Source organism: Rhineura floridana, chromosome 14 (genome assembly GCF_030035675.1).
Source record: "Rhineura floridana isolate rRhiFlo1 chromosome 14, rRhiFlo1.hap2, whole genome shotgun sequence".
In the NCBI taxonomy this organism is placed as follows: domain Eukaryota; kingdom Metazoa; phylum Chordata; class Lepidosauria; order Squamata; family Rhineuridae; genus Rhineura; species Rhineura floridana.
The window spans coordinates 35829295-35854828 of NC_084493.1; the positions used below are offsets into that span (position 1 = coordinate 35829295).

The 25534-nt window shown below is 43.6% G+C and overlaps 1 long non-coding RNA gene across 1 annotated transcript; it reads right to left on the minus strand.

Moving 5' to 3' along the window:
* Positions 1 to 5994: 5994 nt before the first annotated feature.
* On the minus strand, positions 5995 to 25534 carry LOC133369671 (uncharacterized). Its single transcript, XR_009758945.1, has 4 exons — positions 25435 to 25534; positions 24657 to 24743; positions 23892 to 23942; positions 5995 to 6762 (listed from the first exon to the last, which is right to left on the minus strand). It is a non-coding gene; the product is annotated as an uncharacterized LOC133369671 (long non-coding RNA).

The window sequence follows — 25534 nt, forward strand, 5'->3', positions numbered from 1 at the left end:
ATGATGGATATTCTCTTACAGTTAATTGTTACAAAGTAATGCAGAAACAAACACACACCAGCCCAGAGATTTGTGACACCTTAAAGGCTAGTACATTGTGTATGTGTTATATTGGTACATGTGGGAAGAAGAAAAAGCTACACAGAACTTCAGTAACTGTTTCTTTCAGCTAAATGGCATTTAGCAGACCTCACAGGGAAAAAAAGGAGCATTTTAAATGCTGATCCAGTAGCCTTAGTGCATGGATGCAGTTTTATATTGCAGCTACCCATTTGCACCTTTCATGGCAGGGACTTTGTAATGCACACACTGCTATTGATAATTAATACAGTGCTTTTAATTGCAATATGTGCTGAGATGTAATCCTCCATGCACATAGCTGCAGCTCAAAAGAGACTTCACAACAGCCACAGAGGACAATGGAACCTCCATGTCTAGAGGCAATCTATCTCTAAATTGGGACAAACTACAGAGGATGGGGAAGCCCACTTTCCTAATCATGCATGTGGGATTCCTAGAACCCACTTTCACACAAAACTGTGCTTTTTAATGAAATTGTTTTAAGGTGCAATCCACTCAGAGGAAAAAATGTTCAGTTGAACAATGGTCATTCAGTAGCTTTGATGCCTACTTGCAGTCTTACAGTCCTGCAACCCATTTGCACCTCCATGGCAGAGAAGACTTCACCTGTTGAATGTGTTAAAGACTCAGGATGCTTCAAAGTGGCATCTCTGAGACTTAATTCAGAACAGGGGGAGGGTGTGTGTAATCCCCATGCACAAAGAGCATCTCTCTTAGAGGAAGAGCCTCAGAAGAGGCTTGGGCAACAGCCATAAAAACAATGGAACCTCCATGTCCAGAAGCAAGCTATCTCTGACCTTGGGACAAACTTTTAAAGTAATGGGAACAGAGTGTGCATCTGGGCATGCACAGAGTACTTGCACTTTCTTGTACTTCGCAAACTCTGTGTCAAATTTTAGATACGGATTATTTGTAAGTCACTTCCCCCCCAAACTGTGCTTTGTTAATTAATTTGTTCTACGGTGCACTCCTCCCCCCCCCCAGGAAAAAAAAATGTTCAGTTTTAAAAATAGGCATTCAGTAACTCATGGACACATGTGCTGTATTTTTCCACCATTTTTCCTTATCACCACCATGCAGGGCAGAGCGAGGCTCCCAGCTATGCCAGCATTTTGTCAAATCTATGGATGGGGAGAGATGTTTCTCCTAACAGTCGTTCCTTCTTTTCTAACCTTTTCTGGAGGAGACAACATGAATTGGAAAGGAAAAGAAATATGTGTGTGTGGGGGTTAGACCCAGAGTTTAAAAAATTGACTAATAATTGTATGTTGCTGTTTTTTTACGTAGGAAAAGACAAAATGGGTCATTTGTGGAATGGTAAGCATTTATTCTTGTTAAAAGGATTTCATTTTGCAAAGCATACAGTGGTATATGTTTAAGGGGAGGATAAGGCTATCAGCGGCTACTAGCCCTGAAGGCTATGCTCTGCCTCCATAGTTAGAGGTGGTATGCTTCCAAATAACCAGCTGCTGGAACCACCGGGAAGGGAGAGTGCTCTTTGCACTCGGGTCCTGCTTGTGAGTATCGCATGGGCAACTGGTTGAGCACTGTGAGAACAGGATGCTGGACTAGACAGGCCACTGGCCTGATCCAGCAGGCTCTTCTTATGACCCCTTCCTTCGTGCAATGCTTCTCTTTTATATAAGTATGCAATGTGCTCCTTTTTGAATGCTTGTGGGGGGATTGTGGCTGTCGGGGCTGACTCTGAGCTATGAGGTGCCAAACGGATTTCCTGGGGCCGCTATGCTTTACGTGACTTGGGCCCTCAATCTCACCCATAATGAACTGGCAAGAACTGATCTAAAATATTGGAGCGAAATGAAGGGTCTTTGGGATGCCGGGGTCTCATTGGCACAGTACTTTGCAGGGTTCCTAGTTAAGGACAGGAAATTGCTTCACAGTGAGTCAGATCGCTGGCCTATCTAGCCTAGTGTTACCAACAAGGACTGGCAGCAGCTTTCCAGGGTATCAGGCGAGATACATTTCCAGCCCTGTCTGGAGATACGGCCAGAGACTGAACCTGGGACCTTCTACATGCAAAGCAGGTACTCTGCCACTGAGCTATGGCTGGTTGCCCTTTTACTAAAGTTAAAAAAAAAAGTTCAGTTTGTTAAAAAGTGGGAAGGAGCAGAAGATGCACAGCCAGGCACAAACGGCCATGGGGACCAGGCCCCCAGACCACCCCTGCCACCAGCACCCATGAATACCGGTTTTCCATCTGCAAATGATGTGTGTGAAGGCAGCACCAAGGGTATCGTAGGTTATGTTGGACAGCAGGCATTCCAGAAAATCATGGACAGTATGAAATAAAAGTGGTGTGATAGCTACAAAACTTCCCTTTATCACTGGACTCATTGAGGAAACGTTTTTATGTGTTGAACATGCACCATAAATAGCAAGTGAGCTCAGTTTTCAATTGCTGTCATCAGAGAATCTGCAGAGGGCCACATGACACACTAAAGGAAATCCATACTACAGATGCCTAGAGGCAAATGGGGGGGGGGGAGGATGGAAGGGAGGGAGAAAAAAAAAGAAACCTGAAGATCCAGAGGATGGGGAAGAAACAGGGAAGTGTTCCTGCATTTTCCCAGTAAATTATTTTGGCTGGATTCTCCCTGCTCCTCTAAAACATACATGAAGTTGATTAACAAACATGCATTAAAAAGATGTCGGAGGACAAGCCATTAATTGCTCTTTTGCAGCAAATCAGAACTTTCACTGGGGGCAGGGGATCTTCCATAAAGGCTCTGTGAAAACAAGTTGCTTAAGGATTAGCAGGAGCCAAATCCTCTGTCAACAATTTTTGTCCCCCTCAACAGCAGAAACTGGGTTTTAGAAAAATCTGAGGAAAATCCACTGTTCTTCCTCTGAGATGCGCCAGCTTGAAAATGTTGCATCTTTTGGAAATGGAACGGTTCTGCTAGCTCCGTTACTTGCCTTCCACAGCTCAAGCAATAACAAGACAATTCTTTTTAAAAAGAGAGGCTATTCTAACCCAAATTCCTGTTTAAGACATGTTGCCAAATTGCAGATTCTCCACACCATGCATGTTTATCTGTGGGTCTATATCTGCCTTTCTGTCTCTTAAGCTGTAATCACCTAGGACATCTCATGGGCCTGGCATGTGTGTGTATACACATGTGTGTGTGTGTGTGTGTGTGTGCATATGCAAACATGTGTTGTGCTCTAAGGGCATCTTGTTTTGTGAAGTGGATGAAAACACTGAATTTATTGAGAGGGATGTCACTTCAATACAGCATTGTCTTCATGATGTAAATCAAAGTAACAGATCCGACTGAAAGGCTTGTCCAAATGATTTAAAGACCATAAGCTTAATAGCTTCTCGTTGACAACGTATTAAACATGAACCCTTGGAACGCATGATGGTAAAGGCTTTGACATCTGCCAGAGTCTTGAATCTATTTAAAATATACACACAGCCACACATCCTTAGAGCCTTAATGAGACAGTTTGGGCTACTATCCAGACCAAGGATTGTGTAGCCTTTATTCATAAAGATGCCTTTGCCTGTTTCCCCACCTCTCCCAAGTCATGGAAGTGTTTTATGGACCAATTCCCTTTTGAAGTGAAGGCATTGGGGGCATGTGGCGTGCCTGTGATATGCTTTCCTACAAAACTGCAAGATGCACTTAGGGGAGCCGTTAGCCAGCCAGAGAGATGGTGCTCATCGTTAAAGCAGCGTCAGTTCCCCCAAAAGTCAAATGTGTGTGTCCTTGGACTTTCTTCAAGGTGCCTCTTTTGCAAGGGACTACAGAGCCAGACTCCTTTGCTGGCTGTATTCCAGCTGCTGCAGTGGTGGTTGGTGCCCATGGCAACTGGAAGGGCAGGACCCCAAACAAGAGGTGGAGCCAGAGCTAGTGACAGGAGGAGCCAACTGATTCTAGTTCTGTTCCCATCCTCTTCCTTGCTGAGCTCTATAAAGACAGCACCGAGACTAAGGAGGGAAAGCAGGAAGACAACCCTGCGAGGTAGGTGAAATTATTCTTTCCCAGGTAAGAATGTGAGAATGGTCTGCTGGATCCGGCCAGGGCTCCATGCAGTCCAGCATCCTGTTTCCACGTTGGCCAACCAGAAGCCCAAGGGAAGCCTGCAAGCAGGACCTGAGTGCAAGAACACCCTCCCTTCCTGCGGTTCCCAGATGGGGGTCCTGAGGCAGAGAAAGTCACTTACCCAAAGAAAGGTCACTCGGGTTGAGCTGAAATCTCACAATAATCATCACTGGGCATTGGCTGTACAATCCTAAGCACAAGGTGTAACAACTTTGTTTTAAAACTCTGATGCTTGGATAATCTTAGGAAGCTGAATTGTACATTTTCTTTGCACTCCTATAAAATTATTGCAAACGTGCAGTCCTGTTTATGGGTAACTGGTGTACCCAGCAGTGGGGTTGCCAGGTGCGAAGCATCACAAACTGAGATTTCAGGGGCAAGATCCTAGTGATGTCACTCCCCCAGGCACCTTCCTACTCCCCCATCTCACTCCCCCACCCCACTCACTCCACCTGGCACTTTCCTCTCTACCCTCCCACTCACCACCTTCTTTCATTGGCGTCCCATGTTGGGTGCTTACAGGCCTCCCTCCTGTTCAGCCTTTGGGGGGGCCTGGGCTTGCATGCTGCCACCGCCCATTGTATGGCCTCACATGGTCCTGTGACCCCTTGCTTGCCCTGTGATTGGAGTGAATCCCCTACAGACCCAGGGAGGACCTGGAGTCTCTGGGTAAAATCCAGAGAGCTGGCAACACTACCCAGCAGAGCTCTCTCCCACTTTCTCACGTGCTAAGAGAGCATATTTCTTACTAAAATCAGAACAGTTTTCCCATCCAATTTTACTTCATCAACCTGCTACTGCAGAATCCAGTCTACACATTTTGCAGCTTTTTCAAAAATATGCACGGCCTCACAACTACTAAACAAAAACTGCTGTACCTTTCAAGCAAAGCAGAAGGGGAATCACCACACAAGATAAATACATTAGAAAGACATTTAGCTCAACACAATGTCCCCCCCTCATACTATAATATTTGGAACATTTCCTTCATGTTGAGGAAAAGCATCAAAAAAATGGCCACTTTTTACACAGCAGAGGCTAAGTATCTATTTCCGCCTACTATATCCACATGCATTCAGGCAATGTCAGATTTCTGTAATTCATCCTGAGTCTTCAGGACAGGGTTTGATCCTGAATCATGTGTGTAAGTGCTTGTGTGCAAGACTCTGTTAAGCAACTGATAACCAGGGAGCTCGATCTGGCACTAAGTTTCAGATTCCTTATCACACGTTGCCTCAGCATAATTTCCTGCCAGGGTTCATGGGAACTGTGGTTTTCTATGTCTTCCAGCCATATTGGCTGAATTGGAGGGCAGAGGAAAACAGAACTCCCATGTATCCTGGCAGGAAACACGACGACATACAGAAGATGGAGCAGAGCTTCCAACAATGTGCAACACAGAGGGACAAGGAAATGTTGGAGTGTACACTATATTGAACATATGTAGCCCCTTTTTGATGGGGAAGGGGAATGTCTTTCCCTACTGGTGGATCCTCTGTTTTAGTAAGGATTTCCCAGAAAAGTCCTATGATAGGTTGCCACGAGTCGGCTGAATATCCTGACACACCCTCAGCTGTCTGGCTTTTGTGGGAAGGGGGATTTTAAGAAAGGAACCCGTTCCTTAGGCCCACCCAGTTCTACCAATATTAAACAATCAGGAGCTATTCCCCCAAAGTCCAGAGGACATAGACCTAACCAACCTGGTGAAATACCCCTAGAAAAGAACAAGTTAACTCTGCAGTCCAAGCACATGGTGAAGATTTTAGCAAGAGATTTCAGAAAAATATCCTTCTAAACAAAGAAAGTCAGATGCCAAATAATATAAAGAAATTTTATTTGGGGAAAGGGAGGAAGATGAATGGAAGGCCACAAATCATGCACACCAAGTTTCAAATTAAAAATCAAAAGATTAATCTAACATTGCGGTTACATGTTACCACTTCAGTGGAGACTTGGGTTACAGAGCATGCACAGAGTCCCTTGCAGAAAAGAGGTCCAGAGAAGGTGTGCAAGTCCTAAAAGAGCAACTCTGAGCACCCAATATAGATGGTTCCAAGAAGCTAAGGCCACTAAAAGGATTCCTCACATATTAATGAGAATTTGAGGCCTGTAGAAGCTAGGCTTAGAGTGTAGTGTAACTCAATGATGGAAAAAAGTCCCATCTCTGCATTCTAATCAATCAGAAATTTACTTAGAGGCTGGTTCCATCTTCTTAATGGTCCTGAATTTCCAATACAAAAGAATCAGCCAGTGCAAACTAGTTGGGATATTGTAAAAAACAGGATTAAATTGGAAAAGTGGATTGGAGATTTTTTAAACAACTACTACAGCAACAGGATATCTGTCTGTTCAGGAGTTCTCCACAGGGACTCAAAGACTCAGACACTCCAGATGGCACTGTTTGGTTTAGAGAGAAATGCAGGGGTTTCTCACACCCTGAATACAGGACATTTCTTCTTCTGGTGTCCAATACTGCGGTCTGCCTTGAGCCCTTGCCACAGATCAGGCATGAAGTTACAGTGATGCCCTAAGCAGGATGGCGAGAGAGTGGTGGGTTTGTGCTCTCTGCATTATTAGTTTATCAAGAATGCTTCTTTCTTTCTGCACTCTCCTGTCAGCAAAAGAAAGGATTTCAGTCAGCACTTGTCAAAGCTTTTTGCAAATCTGTTCAAACTCAGTAGGGTAGATCATCCTGGTTAGTCTTATTTATTCATGCATTCTGCTTTCTCCTGCCTCCACCGTACTGTCTACCCGATTGTAGAAACGAAACATACAAATTATCACTCAGATGGAACAACCCTTGTCAGAATCTGACAGGCCAGGAGAGAGATAGGATTATTAGCCTCTACTCTTCGCCTTTATAAATGAATATAAAAATCCCCCTTTGAATTATAAAGTGTTCTCCAGAACATATCAGGGTAGGGAGCTGATAAATATTTTAGGAACGTGGCATAAATACAGATGCAAATGGGTGAAGAGTTTCATTTCTTTTAAAGGGCCCTTTGCTAGTGTCTGCGCCTTTTATTGTTCAAGCGTCAAAGCACAAGATTTTGCAGGACTACAGCTGAACGTCAAAAAGACTAAAGTAATGACAACAGAAGATTTATGCAACTTTACAACTGACAATGAAGAGACTGAACTTGTCAAGGATTATCAATACCCTGGCACAATCATTAACCAAAATGGAGACAATAGTCAAGAAATCAGAAGAAGGCTAGGACTAAGGAGGGCAGCTGTGAGAGAACTAGAAAAGGTCCTCAAATGTGAAGATGTATCACTCAACACTAAAGTCAGGATCATTCAGACCATGGTATTTCTGATCTCTATGTATGGATGTGAAAGTTGGACAGTGAAAAAAGCGGATAAGAGAAAAATCAACACATGTCTAATTCTGGACAGAGAGAGAGAAACAAAGCTGCCAGTAGATGTGCAACATGGTATCAGATGCACATTCACCATGCCCCTTTCCCCCTTGAATCAGATACATACATGATGGCAGACTAGTTTCTTCCAAGCAGCTGTCATCTAATTCACTAAACAAGATTCCTTCCTTTTCCCACTTTAAGTCACTACGTACCCAACATTGCAAATCACTGCAACAAAAGATCTCTCTAGAGATATATGATATTGGAAGGTGAAGATCTCACTGGAGAGCAATCTATAACGCTAACAGCCAGGCCTGCTCATACCTCACAAAACCTGTCCTGAGCAGACAGTAAGGGGATTCCTGAAGATAAGACTGCCATTCTCAGAAATAAGGAGAAATGGGTCAAAGTCGTGTTTGAACGGTCATTGGCAGAACTAAAGTGCCTACAACTTTATTCATTCATTTATTTGTAAATGAATGAATGAAGCAAAAATGCCACTAGCTATTCAGATGCAACTTCCATCGTGTTATTTATTTATTAAATTTGTATAGAGATGGGGGAGAAATTCAGTTCAGTTCACATTTAAAGGGAAACATGTGTAGTGCCACATACCTCCACAAGAATCTAGATGTAAAGGCATGTGCATGGCCTCTGTCCTATAATTCATGCCTCATACCCCTGATTTATTGGGGTGCTTATTGCTTTTGCACACTGTAATTGCATAGTCTTGGAGACTGGAGAGCTGAAAACACAGGCTTTCTGATAATCAGCTAAGAAAGGGGTGGTTTTTTTACTCTGTGCTCAAAAACAGGTTGATCTGCCAATCGGTTGTGAAATCTGTTTGAAGGTGATTAAAAAACACACATTCGAGCTGATCTCTCCAGGTTTTACAGCAAAAAGTGGTGGGTTTTAACTAGGGTCGCGTGCCCTTGATTTCAGAAGAGAGAGGTGGAGACGCCCTGGAACCGACAGAACAGTGAGTGTGTCTCTACCCGAAGTTCTCTGGGTGCTGAATATGAACCAGGGCAAAGAGCGGGGAGTGGGAGCATGGTGGGCTAGAGTAGGAAAGAGCAAGCACAGAGGCTTCTGACTGAACACAGGCATGGGGAAGAAATTTGCTTCTGTTTGCATTTTAAAGCAAATCTAACTAACCTGAAATAATATATGTGAACCACAACACAGCTGCCCTTCAAAAGTTGTACTTCTCTGAATTTTGCAATGCCATTCTCTAACCAAAAAAGTGTATAAAATGTGTATATGAGGAGAAAGTGTAGGTATAATGTTTATATAATGTTTATATTGTCTGCGCAATACACACTTGCTGTATTTTAAATATTGTGGTTTTATCATGTTGTACACCGCCCTGGGAGCTGCTAGCTATAGGGCGGTTTAGAAATGCAACTAAATAATAAAATAAATAATAATAAATGTATACAAAAATGGATAATGTTAGGGAAAATTGATTGCAAAAATGTGTATATTAGGAGAAATTCACACTAAAATGCAAGTCTTCATGAGGACTTTTTAAAAAATTAAAACAATGTAAATTGAAGTGGAAATGGCAAACTGAACTTCAGACTTCCCCAAACAATATGGGAACTGCAATGTAGTTCTTTGAAATCTGTGCTTCTCTATATTTTGCAATGCACTTCACCCCAAAAATGCATATGTTAGTGAAAAGGACCATCACACTTGCCTCAACCTGTAAATCAGTCTTCGTAAGAAATGTTCAGGCAGAAATTATTTAATTAGGTTGAAGTTGATTTGCTGGGATCACTACTGATTACACAAATACTACCCAGAGACGTCTTCGGCATCCAAGAGGCCAATATTATAAGTAACTGACTGTGTGTACTGAAGTGCTTCCAGGTCTCACAAGCTATCTTAACCCAGACACTCAGTTTTGTGTGCCTCCAAACAGAGCATCCGACACAGGAGGCTAATGGGGACAAAGCTTTATTTGCATTTAGATCATAGGATCATAGAATAGTAGAATTGGAAGGGCCCTGTAAGGCCATTGATCAATGCAGGAATCAAAAGGAAAGCATATCTGACAGCTCATAATCACATTCTTGGTCAGCTTGTATCTGATTCCTCTCTGCATGTCTTAGGTGGAGTGATATCTTAACCACATCTTAACATTTGGACTGGAACAGTTCCAGTGCCTTAACAAAGCAAAGTTTTCCTAAAGCTCAAACACAAACAGTAGTTCCTGACGAGGATTCATTTTTACTAGAACTGTTTCCCAACTGAGAGAGAGAAAATCCTTAATTGCTTAATCATATGAGTTTTTTTAATTGATTAAATCTTTAATTGATCAAATCTTTAATTGATTAAAGCTCCTTGAAAGTTTGGACTAAAACCCAGAGTAGATTCCACTGCCCCACTGACATAGAGCAACCAGCTGCCACTGGTGGACAGCTGAATGCCGCTCATTCTGCACTGCTGTAGCAAGTTGCTTACATTAGAGATGGGGAATCTGTCACCCTCTAGAAGTTGCTGTGTAACAACTCCCACTTCCTTGGCCATTGCCCGTGTTGGGATGGGACAAATGTTCAGTCAACATCAGGAGGGCCACAGGTTCCCCATTCCTGCATAGCCTTATGAGTCAAGTCACAGCAAGCTTCTATATAGGGCCAGAGGGAACCTCATTGTCTCCTTGAGTCAGCTGATTCTTGCTGGGCTGGGAGCTACAGAAATGCAAGGGAAAGCAGCTAAGATCAAGCCAGAAGTTCCCATCAAGCTTTCCCCATTATACACCTAAGTAATCACTGGTCTGTGTCAGAGAGGGCCTCCTGCAAATGCCATCTCATCAAGAGATCATTTCTGTATGGGCCTTTAGTGTGGTAGCACCTAACTTTTGGCACTCCCTCTCATAGCATATCAGACAGGCACCACCTCTATTGCCTTTTCAGCACTTATTGAAGACCTCCCTTTACAAAAAGCCTTTTCAGTGGAGATTATTATCCTAGTTGGTATCTACTGGATCTGGAATTGTTTTTACATATGAAATTGTTATAACTGTTTTTATATACAACAGTGTTTTATATATAATTTATTGTTACAGCTTTTTTAATTGTTAAATCGCTTTGAGATGTTTCACAGGAAATGATTCATAAATGGAACTGAATGAATAAAATAAATGCAAGACTGTCACGCCTCCTCAAGTGGTGAGGATACAAGCAGTCACGTTCTGGAAAAGCATGGTCCTACACAGGCAAAAGTCATCCCAAGGCAACAAACAAACCTCAGAAGAGCCTGAATATTTATTTTATTTATTTATTATTTGATTTATATCCCACCCTTCCTCCCGGCTGGAGCCCAGAGTAGTCCCAACCAGGCAGGCCTAATGTTCCAGAGCAGCAATCGGGGGACCGGAGCTTAGGCAATGTCCTCACAAAACAGAAAAGCAGCTCTAAATGAAAAGCAAGTTCTGAGGCCTGAGCTTTACAGAGCCTGCCACACTAGATTGGCCTTTGGGGGTCAGTTGGCAGAATGCTCAGGAAGGCTGAGACTGCAGCCTAGATAGCACCCTCAAAGCTCACAGCCCAATTGCCTGGGCTACTGCAGCAGAAACACAGCATTAACAGATCAGGAGGTGAGGTGCCCAAACCTGACCTCTGGGAGACCCAGTTAAAAACCCCTTCACGCACACCTAGTGCTCTACACAAGCTGCCACAGTGACTAAGATGAAGGAGCCCTGATGCTCTGTCTGAGACCCCCAGCACCCTATAGAGATCCGAGTGGGAGAATGTCTCGTGGATATGCACAGAAATAACCAATGGCATCCTAGAAGGGAGCAACTCTGAACAGTATATAAAGCTGGAATCTCAGCAGAGCTTTAGCGAATCAGCCAGTTTCTGCAATGTAGCAGCAAGCAAGGTATTACTGACATTGCTGCCCCCAAGATAGCTGCTACTACCATCCTCATCCTCATCATCTTGCTTTTTTTTCAGAAGAGTGAACTCAATGTAACTTACAAAAAGAAATACCAAAAAAAAAGTGTAAAAATAGGAATAAAACAACCTAAAAATATATATGAACACATCCAACCCAATCTCACCCCACTAAAGATAAGCAGAAAATTAAGGTCTAAAAGCTGGGTGAATAAGAATGTTTTTGCCTGGTGCCTTAAAGCAGATAGTGATGGTGCCAGGTCCCTGGGGAGAACATTCCATAAATGGGGAGCCACCACTGGGAAGGGCATTTCTCATGTATCCACCCTCTGTACCACCCTCTGTTCATGTGGGGAGAGGTGGTCCTTCAGGTATTAGGGTCCTGAGCCACATACAGGTGTATAGGTCAAACCAGCACCTTAAACTGGGCCTGGAAAATTAACTGGTACCCAATACAGTCATGCCAGGATTGGTGTTATGTGTTCAGACAAAATGTCCCTGGTCAATAACCTGGCTGCTGAATTCTGCACCAGCTGCAATTTTCCAACTGTCTTCAGTGGCAGCCACACATTTAACTTATTGCAGTAATCTAACCTAGAGATTATCAGGTCACAGACAACAGAAGTTGGGCTGTCCTTGTCCAGATAGGGGCACAGCTACACCACCAGCTGAAGGTGATGGAAGGCACTTTGTACTACAGAACCCAGATGAGCCTCAAGCAATGGATCCAGTAGTATCTCCAAGCTATGCACCTGCTCCTTCAGAATCACAGAATCGTAGAATTGGAAGGGGCCTACAAGGCCATCAAGTCCAACCCCCTGTTCAATGCAGGAATCCAAAGTAAAGCATACTCAACAGGTGGCTGTCCAGCTGCCTCTTGAAGGCCTCCAGTGTCAGAGAGCCCACTACCTCTCTAGGTCATTGGTTCCATTGTCGTACCGCTCTAACACTTAGGACTTTTTGCCTGATGTTCAGTCGAAATCTGGCTTCCTGCAACTTGAGCCCATTATTCTATGTCCTGCACTCTGGGACGATCGAGAAGAGATCCTGGCCCTCCTCTGTGTGGCAACCTTTTAAGTACTTGAAGAGTACCTTGAAGAATACTTCCCCTCAGTCTTCTCTTCTCAAGGCTAAACGTACCCAGTTCTTTCAGTCTCTCCTCAAGCTGCATTGATGTTTTTAATGACATAGAGGTATAAAAATAAATAAATAAATATGACTTTGTTTCAAGTCTCCTGACAGTCTCTTGTTGCCCTCCTCTGAACCTGTTCCAGTTTGTCTGCATCTGTTTGTCTGTGTGGTGTCCAGAACTGGATGCAGTACTCAACATGAGGCCTAACCAGTGCTGAATAGAGGGGAATTAGTACTTGATATGATCTGGAAACTATACTTCTCTTAATGCAGCCTAAAATAGCATTTGCCATTTTTGCAGCCACATTGCACTGTTGGCTGATATTTAGCTTGTGATCAGCAACAATCCCAAGATCCTTCTTGCATGTAGTGTTGCTGAGCCAAGTATCCCCCATCTTATAACCGTGCATTTGGTTTCTTTTTCCTAGGAGTAGAACACTTGTCCCCGTTAAATTTTATTCTGTTGTTTTCAGCCCAATGCTCCAGCCTGTCAAGATCCCTTTGAATTTTGTTTCTGTCCTCCAGAGTATTAGCTTTCCCTCCCAATTTTGTATCATCTGCAAATTTGAGAAGCATTCCCTGCACCTCCTCATCCAAGTCAGTAATAAAAATGTTGAAGAGCACTGGGCCCAGGGCCGAGCCCTGCGGTACCCTGCTCATTACCTCCCCCTAGAAGGAACCATTGATAAGCACTCTTTGAATACAATTCTGTAGCCAACTGTGGATCCACCTGGTAGTTTTTCCATCCAGCCCACATTTAGTTAGCTTGCTAATCAGAATATCATGGGGCACTTTGTCAAAAGCTTTGCTGAAGTCAATATATATTGTTTATTATTTATATATTTATTTATATCCCATGCTTCCTCCCAGGGCAGGAAACAAAAGCATTTAAAACACTCTAAACATCATAAAAACAGGCTTTGAAGATATATTACAACAAAACATCTTTAAAAAACATGTTTTTTTTAAAAAAGCTTAAAAAACATCTTAAAAGCAATTTCAACACAGACACAGACTGGGATAAGGTCTCTAATTAAAAGGCTTGCTGAAAGAGGAAGGTCTTCAGTAGGCGCTGAAAAGATAACAGAGATTGTGCCTGTCTAATATTTATAAATAAATAAATAAATAATTTGCTCCACAAGTTTGTCAGGCATTGATGTCAGGCTGACTGGTCTGTAGTTCCCTGGTTCCTCTTTTTCACCCTTTTTGACGACAACATTAGCCCTCCTCCAGTCATCTGGCACTTCATCCATCCTCCACAATTTTGCAAAGATAGTAGACAGTGGTTCTGAGAGTTCTTCAGCCAGTCCTGGAGATTTGAACTTGTGCAAAGTGATTAGATATTCCTTGACCATTTGTCTATCAATCTCAAGCTGCAATCCTGCCCCTTCAACTTCACGTTTGCCAGGAGGGCCATAGACCCTCTTCTTGGAGAAGACCGAGCCAAAGTAGGAATTGACCACTTCTGCCTTTTCTTTGTCATCTGTTATTATTTTGCCATGCTGTACCACCATTTCTCTCTTCTGTCTTTTACTATGGATGTACCTGAAGAAAGCTTTTTTATTGCTTTTGGCATCTCTCGCTAACCTCAGCTCATTCTCAGCCTAGCGTTCCTTGCACTTCCTGAATGTGTCCTTTTTTTTTATTTTTCAGGTCATCTCTAAGCTTTTTAGCTTAAGCCACATTAGCTTCTTCTGCTGTCTTTCCCCTTTTTTCCTTGTTGGAATTGATTGCAATTGTACCTTTAGAATTTCCTTTTTTAGAAACTCCAACCCATTTTGGACTCCTTTTCTCATTAGGGTTGCTTGCCATGGAAAGTTACTTAACATTGTTCTGAGTTTATTAAAATTGGCTTTACTGAAGTCCAGGGTACGTGTATGGCTACTCTCAGCTTTTGCTTCCTTGAAAATCAAGAACTCAAGTATAACATAGTCACTTTCCCCCAGAGCTCCCGTAACTGCCACTTCATCCACTAAGTCATCTCTGTTTATTAGAATCAAGTGAAGGATAGCAGATCCTCTGGTTGCTTCCTCCACTTTCTGTAGGAGAAAGATATCAGCAGCACAAGTCAGAAATTTCTTGGAGCGGGGTTGGCAGAATTTGTCTCCCAACAGATATCGGGGTCATTGAAGTCCCCCATTACTACTACATCATGCCTCCTTGAAACACTTGGCAGTTTCCTTTGCTAAAGTTTCCTCTTCGTCTTCTCCTTGATTGGGTGGTCAGTAGTAGACTCCAATTGCCATGTTCCTTTATTCCTTGCCCCATTTAGTTTAATCCAGATACTCTTGGTGAGGCTACCAAGCTCGTCCTCCTGTATTTCTGTGCAGGGACATATATTGTTAACATATAGCACACCTCTGCCTCCTTTTCTATTCCTTTTGTTGTTTTTGAACAAGTTATATCCTTCAGTTGCTGTATTCCAGTCATGGGAGTCATCCCACCAAGTGACAGTTATACCTATCAAGTTGTATTTACCCTCCGGTATTAAGAGTTCAAGTTTGTCCTGTTTGTTTCCCATACTCTGGGCACTAGTATACAGCCATTCAAGACCACGTGACCTGGCTTCCTTCCTACATTTTTATTAAGACTATTACTGGGCCCCATTAGAACCATTCCCTCAGTTCCTCTTACTGTACACAAGCCTTTGTTAGTCGTTACCACCAAGTTTATGTATCCCTGCCCCTTAGGATTCAGTTTAAAGCCCTCCAGATGAATTTCTCCATGCTGTGGCCCAACACAGTCTTCACAGTCCTTGCGAGGTGCAACCCATCACTTGCCAGCAATCCATCTTCCAGAAAGCATAGCCCGTGGTCCCAGAATCCAAATCTCTCACAATAGCACCACCTTCATAGCCAGTCATTCACCTGGAGTATTTTTCATTCCCTTTCTACTCCTATTCTAACACTGGAAGGATGGACGGGAGAACTGTCTGCACCTCAAAGTCTTTGAGTTTCCTTCCCAGAGCTTCAAAGTCTGACGTGATTATGCTGTCTCTGTAGAGTACAGATTAGAGATGTGACAAAAGGGTTGCCAGCGCTCATAAAACCCACTGACAGATATCCCTTTCTTCTCATCCATGTGGGAACAAATGATACTGCCAAGCAGAGCTACGAAGAAATCACATCAGACTTTGAAGCGAGTCCATGGGTCTTCTCTGCATACTTGGGTTTCAATCCCACACAGTAGAGAGTCTCCCACTCCTACTACTCCTCTTGTCTTCTTGTCATAGGACATGGTTTCATTGCTTTTGGTTGTCTTTCAGCCTTTCACTCATTGTCACATGGAGGGCTTATCCACACAGGAGTCTAACTTTCTACTAAAGAAGCTGCTTTTACCATCACAATAGCTTTTCAAGGTCCACACCACTTGCTCAATGGTAGCTTCCAATCCGCTGTTTTCCTTTCACACAAGTAGGCATTCCTCTGGAAAGGTTTAGTATCACTGTTTCCTTGTGGCCCCACCTCCAATATTACATGTTTACTCCCTCTGGAGTATCAATATTGCTAAAGGAGAAGGGTTTTTTGTCAGTTTCATTGTTTCTTGTCAATTGCATGCCAGCGCACAGTGGTGGGGTGCAATTGACATGAAACTGATTAGAAAGGCAAAGTGGGCAGCAGCTGCAGCAGCTTTTGCGGGTGGCAGAGAGAGAGGGAGCGGGTGTTGGGGCATAAGAGAGCCCACCCACTAAAAAGAATTGAAGCAAAGCACCTACACAGAGGAGCACAGCAAAGCTGAGACAGTTTTTCCTTTCTTTTCGCATTATAATTGGATTGGGTTAATAAAGGGGAAAACTGCATTATAGCTTCTGCTTGCCTGCAACGTCATGTGAACCATGCAAATTACAAAGTAATACCAGACACACACTAAATCACCGTGTGGATGAGCCCAGAGTCTCCTGTAATTCTTCCTCTGCAGGCTGTCCTCTAGTTTTATAATCAAGTACCTGGAAGTGGTTCCATAGTTCCACCCGTAAAGGGTGTCTTCTCACTCTTCTGCTCCTTTCACCCTTTTCCACAGAATTCCCTCCACTTTGTTCTTGCTCTCCACAACAGTCTCCTCTTCCGCTTCAACATGCTGTTGTTCTTCCACCTCCTGTACTTCTCTTTGCTGCTGTTGTTCCAGCATTCTATCTAAGAACTCTTCATTTTCTCTTATATTCTTCAGTGTGGCCACCCACCATTCCAGGCCCCTCACTTTTTCAGAGGGAGCCAAGGGGATGGAGTGACTCTCCTCTGAGGAAAGGCAACACTTGGGGCTATTTAGTTTAGAGAAAAGATGAGTCAGAAGTGACATGATAGAAATGTATAAGATCATGCATGGCACAGAGCAAGTGGATAGAGAAAAGTTTTTCTCCCTCTCTCATAGCTAGAAAGTGACATCCGATGAAGCTGAATGCTGGAAGATTCAGGACAGACAAAAGAAAGGGCTTCTTCACATAGAGCATAGACTATGGAACTCACTCCCACAAGAGGCAGTGATGGCCACCAACCTGGATGGCTTTAGAAGAGGATTAGACAAATTCATGGGGGATAAGGCTATCAGTGGCTACTTGCCATGATGGCTGTGCTCTGTCTCCATAGTTGAAGGAAGTACCGTAGGCTTCCAAATACCAGTTGCTGGAAATCGCAGGAAAGGAGAGTGCTTGTGCGCTCAGGTCCTGCTTGCGGGCCTCACATCTGGTTGGCTACTGTGAGAACAAGATGCTGGACTAGATGGCCATGGGCCGAGTGCAGCAAGTTCTTCTTGTGTTCTTATGAGTGAAACCCCATCCAGAGTAGGCCATGCCCCATCCATCCAGTCTAGGGAACCACCCAGTAACAACACCTCAGTTTTTTCTGGATTGAGGTTCAATTTATGGGCTCACATCCAGTCCATTACTGAGGCAAGGCATTGATCTAGCATATCCATTGCCACACCTATGGATGTAAGGGAGAAACAGAGCTATGCATCATGAGCACATTGTTGTCAATGCACTCCAAAACTCAGCTGTTTCATGCAGATGTTAAACAGCAAGAGGGATAAAATTCAACCCTGTGGCACCACACACTGAAGGCTCCACAGGGGTAAAACTCCTCAAGTGACACCCTGTGAAGATGGCCACTCAGATAAGATTGGAATCACCGCAAAGCACTGCCATTCACTCTCAGCTTGGATAGCTGCTCCAGAAGAATACCATGGTCAATGGTAGTGAAAGACACTGAGAGATCAAGGACGATTAACAGGGACACACTCCCCATCTCTCTCCTGACCAAGATGATCATACAGGGCAACCAAGGCAAGTCAGTGCCAAAACTGGTCCTAAACCCCATGAAATGGGTCTAGAACACCTTTCCCCAACATTTGTATCCCCAGATGTTGCTGGACCCCAGTTCCCATTATTCCTGACCATTGGCCATGCTGGCTGGGGCTGATGGGAGTTGTATATAAGCAACATCTAGGGACCCAAAGATTATGAAAGGCTGATCTAAAAAATCATTTCTACACTCTACACACTTAACAACCTTGCCCAAAAATGGAATGTTAGTGAACAGCTGACAATTTAGGTTTTCTGAATCCAAGGAGGGTTTCTTCTTACTACCATCTCCTTTAGGTAGGCATGGATCACCCCTCTCGCACGGCAACATTAAAAACCTCTCTGCGTAAGCTGGCTGTCTCTTTCTTGCTAGTTTTTATCAGCCATGAGAGAGCATAAGTGGTTGCCAGAAATGAACTAAGCACCTTGTCCACATCCTTGAGCCTTACTAAATGAAACTCACCCAACACAACAGGACTAGGCAGTGCTCTGGATACCTCTTGAAATTTACCTACTAACAGGGGAATGGTCCTGATGAATGCAAGCAATTTTATCCTCCAACTGTTTTGCAAACAAGTCACAGAACTCTACTTCGGCTGTATCTCCTTTGGGCCAGATTGTAAAAGGCCCCACACCACCTGGGCTTGCTCTGCATAAAGAGGAGACAATGGAAGCTGCAAATTATGTCTTCTTTACCATCTTCACTGCCACTGAATAGGCTCAATAATGACCACACGGTTCAGTTGCATTCATCTGGAGGTTTTATCCACTTTTGTTCAAGCAAGGAAGAAGTAGAGGAATGTTGTTAAGACAACCGTTCTGAAGACTGGCTGGGCTTTTAAGCAAATTGCCAATGTATAATTTAAACTCTGACCCTCTGGTTCAAATCAAAAGCCACTGGACCAGGCACATGCCCCAGGTGATTACTACACTCTCACTCATTGTAACGCACCTTATCGCATTCTTAGCAGAGTGTTTTGAAGTATTTAGAACATTGGGGAGATGCTCCTGGGACTGCTACAGTAAATCAATCATCAGGTATGTTTTTGCTCAGTTTTCTAACTGCATTGCCAAGCAAGGAACAGGGATTTTAAAACAGATCAATAAGTGAGGCAATCATGTAATAGGTGGTGATGGTTAGGTTCTAGCCGGCTTTTAAAAACACACAGTGTGCACAAAAATGAAGACATCCTGTTTGGAATCCCTTTGGGATATGGTTGCCAGTCTCTTTAGGCTCTACAACCCAAAGGGTCAAATGTTTAAGTGAGCCTGAGGTGAAGGTCTAAAAATTTTGGTTCCATCTCACTGTCAGGAGCCAATGAGGCTAGATTAAGACACCCCCCCGTGTAGTGATTAATTGGGACTAGAAATCTGGGGTGGTGAAGGATTCCTGGGCTCCAGAGTGGCCAGTGGTTCCTCTTGACCAGGAAGGTATTATGAAGGATTCCTCTTCAGTCCTCTTCAGGCTGGACTCTACCTAGGCAGTGGCAGCATTCACTGGCTTTTCCTCCTGATCTTGCTTGCTTCTCTGCTCTTGACTCGCTGCACGCCGCTGAAACTGCCATCACAAAAATCACTGATGACCTTGTCACTGCAAAATCTGAAGGCCTCTTTCCACTGTGTTTGATATAGCTGATCACTCTCTCCTGCTTTGGTTCCCTTTATGCCAGGGGTGGGAAACTTGTGACCCTCTTGATGCTCTTGAACTCCAACTCCCATCATCCGTGATCATGGGCCATGGCTGACTGAGGACGACAGGCGTTGAGTCCAACAACATCTAGAGGGCCACAGGTTTCCCATTACGCCCTAGGTCTCTGAGATTCTGTCATCTTCTTTCTCTCTCTCTCTGTTGGGGTCTGTTCTTGACCCTCTGCTCACTTTCTCTAAATGCTGTCCCTGGGTGACCCCATGGCTTTTACTACCACCAATAATACAGGTGACACCTGAACTGTCCGCCTCTCTCTTGGATATTTATGCTGAGATGCTTCATCATGATTTTTATACCATACATTGTTTTGTGATTTGTCAAGTGTTTGTACTTTGATGGATTGTTATTTACTGCCCTGGGAACCTTTGGGTTGAAGGGTGGGGTATAAATCTAACAAGTAACAATAATCATTTCAATCTCAAGATGCCCAACACTGAAGCTTCTAAACTTTCCTCCTAATCCTTTACCTTTCCATATTCATATTTGTTGCCACCGTTACCATCTACCTTATTGAACAGGCAGTTAGACTTGGCTTTACCTTTTCTCCCTCCTTTGGCCCCCATATTCAGTCCATTGCCAAGTCAGGTTGCTTTTCCTTTGCAACATTGCAAAAGTCCAGCCCTTCTCCATTCCCTCAGCAGAAACTCTGGTCTATGTCCTCCTCATCTCTCACCTGAACTACTGCATCTTCCATTGTCTCACATCAGTCTCTACAGTTCAAATCATTTACTTGGGTTGACGCTCTGATCATATGATACTCTTCCTTAAATCTCTCCACTGGCTTCCTATTCTTGGATCCAGCAAAGACTCCTTGACCTTGCCTTCAAGGCCCTCTGTGGCCTCCCACACCACCCAAAAAACCTACTTCAAAGGAGAAGCATATGAATCCCGCCACCAGGAAGATGGAGGAGGAGCGTGGGAGGGAGAGGCCTCCGCAAGTCCTCTTGCTGCTTCCATCACTGGCCAGCTAAGCAAAGAGGATCTTTGTAGGGGTGGTGGCCTGGAAGGAAACATGCTTTGGGGACAAAGAAGCATGTCAATTTCAGAGCCTCAAAAATGATGCAAGCTCCTGTCATGAACTTGGGTATGTTCATGAGTTATTAAAATTATAGGTAACATCCTGGCTCTGTGCAAAGCACTCTGGGAGTCTTGACTGGTAGAAAGACAGGCCTCTGAATGGGTAAAAATGTTACGTTTCAGTTTCCAGCTGAAGACGGTTAAGGGAAGCCTAAACAGCAGCACCTGGCTATCTGTGCTGATTAGCAACAGCCTGGCACTCAAGGTCATCCCAGCCTGTGAAGTTTGAAACATCGTTTGGGAGGGGGGCCTGGAAGGCACGGAAATTTGGAGAAACATCTAGAATGGGATTACATCAGACAGCCCCTGATTGGTTAATTAAATTTGGGCCGTTGGGATTCTTTTCCTTAAGTATAGGGCTGGAGACCCATAGCCTTTCTTCCCTCAGGAAGGTTCTGAAAGGTTCCTTCTGTCTGGTACCTATGGGAGGTAACCTATGCAGGGTTCCATTACTTTGTGATGCCAATCTCTCTTAGGAGGGACGCCACTTCAACCATCTACCTCATGTGTAAGTATTAGGTTAGAAAGGTTGTTATTTTCATGTTGTGTGTATGAACTCTCTTGTGTGTACCTAAACCCCTGTTTGGGTGTATGGTCTTAAAGGATTACTTGCTGCTATATTTTGATGTGCACTTATATATTTTTAATAAAGCTACTTCTATTTAACCTGGTGTGTTCATTGAGAGAAAGGGTGGTTCTGAATTCAGCACCTTGACCATCTCAGCCACGCAACTACCAAAGTTGTACCAAGTACAAAAGAACATCTACTCAAAGTGCGCGCTCTCTCGCTCTCGCTCTCGCTCTCTCGGCAAAACTGAATAAGAAATGACTTGAATCAGTTTTCAGTCTATAATATCGATACATCTAGAAAATGTTCTGTTATGTCATAAATGTTCTCTATGCATCCCATTATTATCCCACTGCCATAGTAGTTGCCTTTTTAAAAAAGCATTATCTTTGCTGGATCAAAAAGGTTTAACTTTTGGAATTGTAGTCAATCAAGTTTTGAAATGTAGCCAAACCTTCGCCCTCCTACCAAGGAGATTAGTAACAATATTAACAGACAAGTAGCAGCAACATTGATTTTCAACACTGTGCCATGTCCCATTCTGCTTCCTCATGCTCCATTTCTCCAGTGTTGGGCAGCCAAGACGGAGTATCCAGTGTGGTCAGTGGCAACAATCCCTCTGTCCCTGGGACTGAAAAGCTACACTGGTCACCCCAGTGTTATGTAAAGTATTATATTTAAAGTATTTGTTAACCACCTTTCACCAAATGATTGAGCAAACTAACAAAGCGTGTGGCTACATAGGAGCATTTTACAGAAATGTGGGGAAAATTAAATTCACACAACAAAGAAATGCAATTTCAAAACCAACAGATAAACATAACAAAATACAACAAATATTTGGAAGCAAATAGTAGCCAGAATAATTGTCAGTTGTTCAAAACTGTTGTCAGGGCTGCACCACGGATAGCAGGCTGGAGTGAGACAAAATCTGGGAACTGGGCATCAGAACTAAACAGTAATCACAGCCAGTGGGCAAACCAGGACTCAGGATTTGATAATGAAGCCAAAAACACAAGACCTGACGCTAGACCTCAGGTACACCTTGTTGCTCAAGCAAAGTTCTGCTGAGTCAGGAAACACTCTTATACCCCTTAGGAAAATCTAATGGCTGGCGTGGATGGAATCAGGCCAGTGTGGGTGGAATCAGTCCAGAAGATTCTTCTCTGAGAAATTGTAGTGATTCTGCCAGTTACATGGGGTCAATACTTCCTGACACTTTACTGAGAAGCCGCAGTGATACGGCTTGCCACATGGTCAACAGCACTTCCTGACATTAGTTGGGTTTAGAAAGAAGGTGAGTCGGGGGGATATGGTAGAGGCATACACAAATTATGCATGGTATGAAGAAAGTGGATGGAGGAAAGTTCTTCTCCATCTTTCAAAACAGGATCAAAAAGCATGGTTTGAAGTTGCCTTGTTTCCCTAAACCATAATTAAAGTTAACCACAGTTTGTCCAGCTTCAGAGATAATGACAAACTATGGTTAGTTAAAAATGGGAGCAATAGTTTCTCATCTCTTCCTCATGGCTACACTGGAGGTAAAGATGGGGGGGGGTAAGAAGCTCATGCAAGAGGCCGGAGAGTCATAGTTTAGTGTTACATGAATGAACCTCTAGCTTAGGAGATGAGCTCCCCCACAATTTAGTGTTACATGCAGAGACAGCCTATATAAATACATAAAAGGAAGCCAATTTGTGGGGGCTTGGTCCACACACACTATTTCAGTCTAACCTTCCTCACAGGATTGTTGTGAGGATAACCATGTATGCCGTTCTAAGGTCCTTAAAAGAAGGGTGGGATATAAATGAAATCTTAAAAAATCAATAATATAATCATCAAAAAGGAGGAGGAGGAGAATTCCACGAGTCTAAATGTTGGGTCTGGGATCCGGCGGAGCATGGGAGATGGTTTGGTGGGCTGAATTTGGCCAATAAGCTCATCATCTATGGTCTAAAAGAACTTAGCAGGGTTGGGAAGCAGAATATCATCCCAAGTGAATGGGTTAATATAACTGAATAAATATGTTAAAGAACTTTTAAAATCAGCTGCAGGAGAAGATGCCTACAACTCGGAAAGTCAATGATATTGCAAACATTAGCATTAAAAATGCCTGCAGGCACCACGACTTACACTATATTGCCTTCAGGTTGACCCAGAAATGACAAGAACCACCAGCTGAGGCTAGGAGGCCTTTGCATTATTTCATGGTGGTCAGGAAGGAAGGTCAGCCCTACACAACCACCCTGCCTCCATTCTTGCACTCACTAGCCAATTCTGCAGACTGACCACTCAGTGTGTGCGTGGGGGGGGGGGAGAAAGGATTTCATAAAGATTCACTGCTGGATGACGTATGCAGTTTTACAACATCTAAATATTATGGCGCAGGAGGAGGGATGGTTACAAGGAACAGCTGCAATTGTACAATTCTTCACAGCTCCCTAAATAGCATTTCTGAAAGGCTGTCAGTTCCTGAGAACTCTCAACATTTCCTGACAAAGTTATTTGTCTTCTCCAGGAAAATGAAAACACAACACAACACTTCGGTAAAGTGCTAGAAGTATCTGAAGCAGGCCGGGCTTGCAAGAGTGAGAGTGTCGTTGCCTGAGCCTTTACACAGCATCAACAAAAACAAAACAAGCCCTACACAGAAATTGTGAATGTGTTGATTTTAGAGGTCACCAACGCCTTCTCACCTCTTCACAACGCAGGGAGACTCCAACTGTTTCAACATCAGACAATGAATGCTAAAACGAAACAAAAAACTAAGAGAAATTACGGATGTCACACCCAAAACTAAAACAGAAATCTCTTGCCAGCCCCGCCCTTCCTGCTTCCACTGGTAAAAAAAACCCCACCCCTTCCGCAGCCAAAATATTCTTCCAATTTCAGCAGGCAGCAAAAATGGATGGCTCATTTTGGCTTCGATTTATGTGACATGTCACATTTCTGAGAGTGACATGAATTACATCCCCCCCCCCACACACACACACCAGCCTCCAGCCTTTGTTTTGTTTTGGGCTAAGCCTAGGTGTAGTGTGTAGGTTTGTGTTATAAGAGTGATCAGGATCTACCAGTAGATCTCTGGGTGATTTGCAGCAGATCACAAGGGCTTCTGACTCCCAAATGTCTAACAGCAGCAACTAACCCCACCACACCACGCACACACACACAAACCCATTTAGACAGCTGGAAAAGAACGGTGGGGAGGAAAACCAGGAGTGGGTTTTTTGTGTGGAAGGACTTGTGAGATGGTTCTCTGGTAAAAATGTAAATGTACTGCCTTCAGGTTGATTCCAACTTATGGTGACCCTATGAATCGGGTTTTCATGAGGCTGAGAGGCAGTGACTGGCCCAAGGTCACCCAGTGAGCTTCATGGCTATGCAGGGATTCGAACCCTGGTCTCCCAGGTTGTAGTCCAACACCTTAACCACTACACCACACTGGCTCTGGTACTAACCACAAATTCCTGGGCTGCGCATCCTGTTCTTTAATTCTGACTGTATCTCTACCCCCCTGAGCTTCTGGTTTGGTGAACCTTGCGGTTCTAGGGAAAAACAAAACAAAACACCAAGTAGAGCCTGGAAGCCTAAAGTCTGCCCATCCCTCCTCTGAACCACCCATAATATTATGAACTGTGGTTAAGTTCCCTGCAGCCTATCACCCCCCAACTAAAAAGCCCCAAATGCTTTTATTGTAAGGAGGGTACTCCACAACTGATCTACACCAGAGATTCAGAATTCAAATGAACAAAATGGACTTTCAGTGGATGTCACCCCCACCCCCAGTACAATCCAGCAGGTCTGGGTTGTTTCCAGACTGGAACCAATCAGGTCCACAAACCTGCAGAGAAAAATCTATTAGGGAAGTAAAAGACTTGGCAAAAATGAGATTACTATAAATTAAAAAGAAGTAGAAACATAGACAATGACATGCTTTAGTTGTGCCATTGAGGAATTCAAGGTATTATGATGCCAAATGTGGACTTTATTCCTCTCACTCCTACTTTTCATTCTTTTTGAATTGTCCACCGTTCCCTCTAATAAAAATAGACAGCTCTGTCCTGAACATCCACATCATTCCATCCCAGCTTCTTCCTTATTCCTCTCCCTAGCATGACATCCACTGCAGCCACTAGAAAAGCACCATGTGCCCAAGATGATTCTCCTTTTTCAGTTCAATTAATGAGCCATAAATAACTCAATGAAGGTGTCAACAAAGAGTGTAATTTATCATACCTTGTCAGGAGGGCACTTCTTTCCAGGAGAATTCACACCCCAGTGTAACTTCTTAAGATTTATTCATTGCTTGGAGTCCCCTTCTCCCCTCCCTCCCACT